This window comes from Carassius auratus, unplaced genomic scaffold (genome assembly GCF_003368295.1).
Source record: "Carassius auratus strain Wakin unplaced genomic scaffold, ASM336829v1 scaf_tig00012826, whole genome shotgun sequence".
In the NCBI taxonomy this organism is placed as follows: Eukaryota; Metazoa; Chordata; class Actinopteri; order Cypriniformes; family Cyprinidae; genus Carassius; species Carassius auratus.
In genome coordinates, this window is record NW_020524330.1 from 42,145 (window position 1) to 51,594 (window position 9,450).

The following is a 9,450-nucleotide window of genomic DNA, read 5'->3' on the forward strand; positions in this document are numbered from 1 at the left end:
CCTGAGCAAGTACAGGCTCTGTGAGCACAGTCTAGTGTGAGTGTGTGTGTGTGTGAGAGAGAGAGAGAGAGAGACAGCAGCTGAACGTGGCCCGCAGGGACTTCACGTGGGCCGGTTCTGGGCCGAAACTGCTTGCTCTCTGGGCCTGACCCTACTGTGCTCATTAGTATGTTTCTGTGTTTCTATGCAAGTTAAAGACTCATATCAAATGTTCACATTTCTAAGACGTTATAATATTCAGTTCCATTACTGTGATGTTCATTTAATTATTGTTATTATGCATTTTATTTTTTTTCTATATATGTATTCTAAGCTTTGGCAATATTGTATTACATTCATGCCAATAAAGCGATATTAAAAATCTAAAAATGCCTGTAGTTTTGTATGAGCAGGACGGTTAGAGAAAGGGGATAGAAAATACAGTCTGTACTGTAGCCATTACACCTACAGGTACACTAGTGTGTGTTTTCATATATATATTATATATATATATACCTCCTCCAGAGGAGAACTGAGGCACTTCCTCCTCCATAATAGGGATTGGAGTCACAGATCACCGGTCATCACACACAGATCTAGCGTGAGCTCAAGATTTCAACACATCTGCTGCATTTTTCAGTTTCAGTCACCCAATTAACTTTAATAATAATAATGAAATAATAAAACACAATTCATAACTGCATTAAAATATTCATACATGAACTGAGCACTGAGTTCAAGTTCAGTATAGTTATATATAAATTCAAAGCAGCTTCACAAAAAATATTGATATCTTATATTTATATCCTTTATCTTATAGATTAAAGCTGTACGATAATACCGTTACAATTTGCGATATATAACTACATTTCCCAGCATACTCTGCGCGAAAGTGACTACATTTCCCAGCATGCACCACCACAGACACTTCCTCGACTCGTTTAACCAGTCAGGTTTAGGAAGTTTCACTCTTTCTCCAGTGTAAACTCGTTTCAAAGCGATAGTTTAATCGGAAGCAGGACTTTTCTTTTTTTTTTCGGCGGAGTTGTTAAAGTTACAGTCTTTGCATTCGCGGGCCTGAAACACACAGAATGACTGAAACAGTAAGTCGCATTCATAAGATCCTGCTCTGCTAACACTAATGTCAGTCTGTTTGTCTGTCTTCACCTGTCATCTGTCAGTTCTCAGGTGAGCAGCACACGCGCGTCCACGCGGACCGGTCCCCCGGGTTCCTGGAGCGTCTGAGCGCGAGCACCGGCGGCGTGATCGCGGGAGTCTGTCTGTTCGCGCTGTCGTTCTACGTGCTCTTCACGAATGAGGTGAGACCCGATCATTCTGTCGATTAGTCCTGCAGTGCATCCATCTGTCAATCATCTGTGTCTGCAGGGGCGCGCTGTGCGCACGGCCTCGGCTCTGGATGAGGGTCTCAAACAGGTCGTGTCCTCTTCATACGGATGTGACGTTGGACCCCCAGAATGACGGGCGTCTGGTTCACCTGTCCGGGCCGCTGCGGACCGCGCAGGTAATGATGACGTCACGCCCACGTGCGCATCCAACCATCCATCCAAACATTTAGTGTCTATAACAGTGGTCTGGGATATCGAATTGAGTTTAGCAGTTCAGACTTTTACTATGATAGTAATAAACTGATAAAGTTGATTGGGTAGTTTACAGTTGAGACACTGTTTTGATGAACAGAACCTGATAGAGATGAATCGAATCACTGTTTGTGTCTGTGTGACAGCCGCTGTACGACCCGAACTACAGTGTGACGGTGCAGGCAGTGAAGCTGAAGAGACAGGTGGAGATGTACCAGTGGGTGGAGTACAGCGAGAGCAGGTCTGTGTCACACACACACACACACTCACTCACTCCACCACACTCACTCATGTCTGTCTCGTTCATCACAGGGACTATGAGGAGAACGGAGAGAAGAAGACTGAAACCACATACACATACAGTGAGTGTCCGAGCTGACGTTTCTCTGTGCGTCTCTCCGGCTGCTCACTGACCTTGTGTTATTTGCAGACACTGAATGGAGGTCAGAGGTCATCAGCAGCAGGCACTTTGATAAGGAGGTCGGCCACATGAACCCCAGGTGAGTGTCGTGAGCAGTGATGAGATCTGCGGCGCTGTGTGTTTCTGACGTGTCTGTGGTTTCTCAGCGCGATGGCGGTGGAGAGCGTGACGGTCGTGGCTCCAGACGTCTGGGTCGGGAACCTCTTCCTGTCTGAAGGTAGCACACACATTAGCTGCTCTTCCTCGTGCTGCTGCAGGCGTGTTGACGGTCACACGTGTGTTTCCAGGGCTGGTGGAGCAGATCAATGACTTCCACACACTGAGTCTTCAAGGACTTCCTGTTCCTGTGATGAACAACTTCCTGACGGTGTACGACGATTACTTTTACCACACGACAAACCCTCGACGTCCAGAGGTGTGTGAACACACACACACACACACACACACACACATGGTGGACATCATTGGTTTCCATGGTGACTGTTGTCTTGTTGTTGGTTCAGGTCGGAGACGTGCGCATTCGTTTCACTTACGCTGGTCTGAGTGGTGATGGAGTCTATCCTGGCCCCGCCCACAAGGTAAGAACGGCCAATCAGATGACTCGTTTTCTGAATGCGATATCCTCCTACACTGCTGAAGAGAAATATAGTACTGTCAGTTTGTCACATGATGAACGAGGAACTGATGAAGTTAAGGGTTGGTGTAAACTTGACTTTCATTGTTTGAAAAAATACTATGGAAGTCAAAGGGGACCGGAAACATTTTTGGTGGCTCACCTTCTTCAAAATAAATATTTTGTGTTCAGCAGAAGAAAATGAGTTTCAGGTTCGGAACAACATTAATTTTCTTTTTTTGGGTGAACTATCCCTTTAACCATATAAAACTACTGTATTTATTTAATGCACAAATTTCTAAGGCACTAAATGATGAACATGTTTCCGTTTCTCACTCAATCTGCGCCACATCTTCTGTCTCTGAGGAGAGTTCAGAGTGTTTTATCCAGTCAAAGCTCTTCCAGTGTAACTGTACAAGCATCCAGCTTCTGGTGTCAGATCTTGTCTGATTGTGATCAAGTAAAGGTCAGAATAAGGTCAGTAATATCTCCAGATGAACTCTTCCTGGACTGAAGCAGCTCAGCTTTACTTGATTCTCCATCAATCATGTTTTAGAGTCTCAAACTGATCCTCAGGATCTTTTGAGGAGCGTTTGTTTCCAGAAGCTTTACTTTCACTGTTCCTCAGCGGAGGAATGATCTTCACAAGCCTCCAGAACATCTCACATCTTCTGAGGAGCCTTGATTTCTTCAGCTCTCAGTCTCTGTGTTATATGTGCGGATCATTTACATCTCATCTCACTGACACACATTACTGGAGATATAAAGTGATGACTGATATATAGATCATTATATAAATAAAGGTGAACATGCAAGCATCAAAGGAATATCAGCATCTTCAGCAAATGATTATTTTTGCTCCGTTTGAGTCTGAATAAGTCTCTGTTTCTCACTGTTTCTCACTGTGCTGTGTAGTTAGTCTCTGGTGTGTGTTGTTAGGTGAGTGTGGTGGCGATGCAGCGGGGCGATCAGCTCAAGCCCTTCAAGACGCGATCCGGAGACGTGCTGGAGATCCTCTACATGGGCGATCTATCAGCAGAGGTGTGTGGGGTCACAGGTCACACAGATCCACCGCTGCAGGTGTGACGCTCACATCTGCTTGTTTCCGCAGGAGGTGTTCGACAGAGAACATCAGCTGAACAACATGAAGACCTGGGCACTGAGGCTTGGAGGCTGGGTGCTCATGTTTCTGGGCGTCAGTCTGAGCACACGGATCTTATACACACTGGGTAATGCACATGTAATTCACACACTCTCTCGGGGGCTGATGGGTAATTCACACACGCTCTCTGGGCTGATGGGTAATTCACACCACGCTTCTCGGGCTGATGGGTAACTCACACACACGCTCTGGTGGCTTGATTGGGTAACTCACACACACGCTCTCGGGGCCTGATGGGTAAACTCACACACACTGCCTCTCGGGGCTCGATGGGATAACTCACACAACGCTCTCGGGCTTGATGAGAACTCACACACACGCTGCGGGGCCTGATGGGTAACCTCACACAACCGCTCTCGGCGGCTGATGGGTAAGTCACACACACGCCTCTCGGGGCTGATGGGTAATCACACACACGCTCTCGGGGCTGATGGGTAACTCACAACACACGCTCTTCGGGGCTGATGGGTAACCTCACACACACGCTCTCGGGGCTGGATGGGTAATTCACACATTACGCTCTCGGGGCTGATGGGTAATTTCCCCACACCGCTCTCTGGGCTGATGGGGGTAACTCACACACACGCTCTCGGTGGCTGATGGGTAACTCACACACACGCTCTCGGGGGGCTGGATGGGGTAACTTCACACACACGCTCTCGGGGCTGATGGGTAATTCACACACGCTCTCGGGGCTGATGGGTAATTCACACACGCTATCGGGGGCTGATGGGTAACTCACACACACGCTCTCGGGGCTGATGGGGTAACTCACACACACGCTCTCGGGGTTGATGGGTAACTCACACACACGCTCTCGGGGCTGATGGGTAACTCACACACACGCTCTCGGGCTGATGGTAAACTCACACACACGCTTCTCGGGCTGATGGGTAACTCACACACACGCTCTCGGGGCTGATGGGTAATTCACACACGCTCTCGGGCTGATGGGTAACTCACACACACGCTCTCGGGGCTGATGGGTAATTCACACACGCTCTCTGGGCTGATGGGTAACTCACACACACGCTCTAGGGGTTGATGGGTATACTCACACACACGCTCTCGGGGCTGATGGGTAATTCACACACACGCTCTCGGAGCTGATGGGTAACTCACACACACGCTCTCGGGGCTGATGGGTAATTCACACACACGCTCTCGGGGTCTGATGGGTAACTCACACACACGCTCTCGGGGCTGATTGGGTAATTCAACACACGCTCTCGGGGTTGATGGGTAATTCACACACACGCTCTCGGGGCTGATGGGTAATTCACACACACGCTCTCTGGGCTGATGGGTAACTCACACACGCTCTCGGGCTGATGGGTAATTCACACACGCTCTCGGGGCTGATGGGTAATTCACACACGCTTCTCGGGGCTGATGGGTAACTCACACACACGCTCTCGGGGCTGATGGGTAACTCTCACACACGCCTCTCGGGGCTGATGGGTAATTCACACACGCTCTCGGGGCTGATGGGTAACTCTTCACACACGCTCTCGGGGCTGATGGGTAACTCACACACGCTCTCTGGGCTGATGGGTAACTCACACACGCTCTCGGGGCTGATGGGTAATTCACACACGCTCTCGGGGCTGATGGGTAACTCACACACACGCTCTCGGGGCTGATGGGTAACTCTCACACACGCTCTCGGGGCTGAATGGGTAATTCACACACGCTCTCGGGGCTGATGGGTAACTCACACAACGCTCTCGGGGCTGATGGGTAACTCACACACACGCTCTCGGGGCTGATGGGTAATTCACACACACGCTCTCGGGGCTGATGGGTAACTCACACACGCTCTCGGGGCTGATGGGTAATTCACACACGCTCTCGGGGCTGATGGGTAACTCACACACACGCTCTCGGGGCTGATGGGTAACTCTCACAACACGCTCTCGGGGGCTGATGGGTAATTCACACACGCTCTCGGGCTGATGGGTAACTCACACACACGCTCTCGGGGCTGATGGGTAACTCACACACACGCTCTCGGGGCTGATGGGTAATTCACACACACGCTCTCGGGGCTGATGGGTAACTCACACACGCTCTCGGAGCTGATGGGTTAATTCACACACGCTCTCGGGCTGATGGGTAATTCACACACGCTCTCGGGGCTGATGGGTAATTCACACGCTCTCGGGCTGATGGGTAATTCACACACGCTCTCGGGGTTGATGGGTAATTCACACACACGCTCTCGGGGTTGATGGGTTATTCACACACGCTCTCGGGCTGATGGGTAACTCACACACACGCTCTCGGGGCTGATGGGTAATTCACACACACGCTCTCTGGGCTGATGGGTCATTTTAGGGTCCTGACTCTCTCTCTCTCTCTGGTCCAGTTGGACTGGGTTCCTGTACTGAGGGAGCTGGTGTCAGCGGGGCTGAAGATCTTCGCGCTCTGCGTCTCGTGTTCGCTGTCTCTTCTCACCATCGCCGCAGGATGGATCTTCTATCGCCCACTGCTGGGCGGGATGATCATGTTTGCTCGCACTCCTGCCACTTCTCCTCGCACACGTCAGAGCCCCGTCCAAGCAAAAAACCAATGACTAGTTTGACGTTCTCGCGCAACACCTCAAGCAGCTCTGAGCTTCTCTTGCATTTCTACACAGTGCTGCAGTCGAGAGACTGCTTTCTTTGGGGTCCTTCAATGCAGGAAACATGACTTGATGATCATTTATTTGTACAACATAAACTGCCACACATTAACAGCCAAATGCTCATATGTACTTCTAAACTTACATCTTTAAAAATAAGCATAACAGCTTCAAAATTCATATTCTCAGTACAGATGTGTGTCACTAATTTTGTAGAGAAAAACCAGTATTTGTCAAGTTATGTTACCACAGATATTATTTTACATGTAAAAACTGGTGTTCCAGTAAAAATATCTAAACATTTGTAGATCAAGATACATTTAATGGAGATTCACAATAACTTAGATATGAAGTCCTCTTTTCTAAAAATAAATAACATTTGTTTATGATAAACAAAAAAAAAAAAACCTTTAAAAACGGATCAAAGTGAGTTTTTGCTCCGAACTAGAAGAATATCTGTCAGTGGAGGTCAGAGACATGATTTTGTTTTCCAATTAAGATAATTTTCGATCCCACTGTCAGATATTTATTACTTAAAGCATAAACTCACTTCATATTGATCAGTTTTCAGAAAAAAAATACTACTCATATGCAGTCATTTTTTGTCTCCAGTAAATTTCTCTTGATGAAAGAATATTTGGATATTTTGTACTAAAAAACAATGAAAATACAATGTAAGAAAGTAATTTTTGCAGCGCACTCATAAAAACTCCACTATGAAATCAATTGTTATTCTGCATTTTCACTTTATTTTTTCACAGGAACTTTATTTACAATCTGTTTTTGTGTATGTGTTGTGAAGGAGTGTGAAATAAAGAGCGAACCCACAATGACATACTGTTTCAATCATCAAAGCATGAGAAACTCAAACCAGCAAACACGTCTTATTTAAGGCTTTAATACACAAACATACCAAATTCTACTGTTGTGAAAGACAAAATAATGCATTTCAAGTCTCGTCGGCGGGTGTGCAGTTGCACCTTTGGTTCCTGATCTGTTGTTTCTCGAAGTCGTCGTTGCATATTTGTGTTTCTGCAGAGTCTGAATGTGGTGAATTCAAAGGTGTACTAACAGAAACGTTAAATACTGACATAACTCTCAACACTAGGTGAACTGATTCAGTTAAAAGGAATAAAATGGAGGTGAGCACAGTCTGTTTACAGCAGCAGGCACTTGTTGTTCTTCTTGCCCTTGCGGGCCTGCAGCGCCGCCCTGGTGGCCATCTCGAACACCTCCCGCACACCGTCCTTGGTTTTGGCGGAGCACTCCATGTATCCGAAGGCACAGATGCGGTTGGCCATGTCTCGGCCCTCCTCCGGTTTGACGGGCTCCTGCGGGACAGATGGAGAGACGTCACCAAACCACAGCGCTGCTTCACTTAACCCAGATCGAGAAAGTTAAGAGACGCTCAAACATTCGGTACATACACATGCACTGAAATCACTTTATGCACTTTATTAACGCGTTAAAATACCAATACATGCAAAATCAATCAATATCGGATTTTGCTGAAAAAATTTTCATGTTTAAAAGGGCAATTACTTTTTTTGATTTACTAGTAAAATATACATACTGTAGTCAACAAAACACTAATTATAATTCTCTTTTGCACAAATGGGACTTTTAACTATAAACCAGTGTTATTTTAGCATCACTGAGATTATATTATAGTTTTTATTAATATTTTGAATTGGCTTTTATTTCTTTTAATTCTCTGCTTCCAAGTTAAAGTTGTCAATTTTACTAGTTAAGTTGGCTTGAGAAAGCCAACTTACTGAAATCCTATTTAAACTTCTATCTTCTTCTTCTTCTGACCCAAAATTTTGCAACTGCTACTCCTCCTAGAGCTTTAACTCTACAGACTCCAAACTCAGCCCAGCTCTTCAGCCTATACCCGCCGGGTGTGCTATATCTTTTCTAACTGATTGGACTTATGACTTTCATAAAAAATTAAGATTAAAAATCCCATAGACTTTCATTGACAGGATGTTCAGATGACCCAAGCTCCAAATCCCATTAGACTCAATCAAGCTTCGATGCTAATCAATTTTAAACTCATTCAAACTCAACTAGTCTATCTATCTATCTGTCTATTTCTATCTATCTATCGCATGCTAGCAACATGCTAATCATGGTAAAATCATGCTAGTCGCATGCTAAAAACATGTTGTCGCATGCTAATCATGATAGAATCAAAATAATGCTAAGTACATGCTATAACTTGCTAATCATGCTAGCAACTTTGCTAATCATGCTAATGACATGGTAGTCACTTGCTTGTAATGCTAGCAATATGTTAATCTCGGTCTTTTTTAAACTTCTTAAACTTTTAAATCTTTTTAAACTTTTCACATTTTCAAACTTTCTAAACTTTCTGGTCAGGCTTTCTCAAGCAAACTTAAAGTTTGTCTTGACAAACTTTTATCTAGTTTTGTGTTTTTATTTCTGCTTTAGTCATTTTAGTACATCGGGTAGAATTAAATGTTGCCGTGGCAACTAACTAAAAATGAGGTTTATATTTAACTTCAGGTAATGTTTAAATTATTTCAACTAATAAAAGTATGCTTTCTGAGTTTTTGGCTCGAGTCACAAGCCTGAAAAATCACAGAGACTCTTATTTTGAAATGCTCCGCTTTTCTGACCTCAGATGGTTTCAGCTGATTCCAATAATTAGTAATTGCAAATATGGGCAGACAATCAGCTCTGATTCCATAAATGATTTGGTTCATCTGTCCACCTTATTATTAATTAACACTCATTTAATTGTTTTAAAAACAAGCTTAACACACAGTGAAGACTCTTAATTTGAAAAGCATATAATTTACGACAGCAGCTGCTCATTTAAACTTGCATCATTTCATCAGTAGATCGTAAGAGGTCGTGAACCTGCAGAATGCAAAACAACCGCACATCTGGAGTTTAATACATCGGCCAAACTCTTCAAATTAAGCCTTGCGCTACTCCATTTAAGCATTTTCATTTCTTAATGACCACAGGAACATTAGTGGTCAACCAATAGATGTTTTCACCAGCCGATATAAAGTGTGATGTTAT

The 9,450-nt window shown here is 45.1% G+C and overlaps 2 pseudogenes; one reads left to right on the forward strand and one right to left on the reverse strand.

The window, feature by feature from the left end:
- Nucleotides 1-799: 799 nt before the first annotated feature.
- Nucleotides 800-6,352, forward strand: LOC113073718 (transmembrane protein 43-like; annotated as a pseudogene).
- Nucleotides 6,353-7,386: 1,034 nt separating this feature from the next.
- On the reverse strand, nucleotides 7,387-7,773 carry LOC113073719 (rho-related GTP-binding protein RhoA-B pseudogene; annotated as a pseudogene).
- Between the last annotated feature and the right edge of the window lie 1,677 nt (nucleotides 7,774-9,450).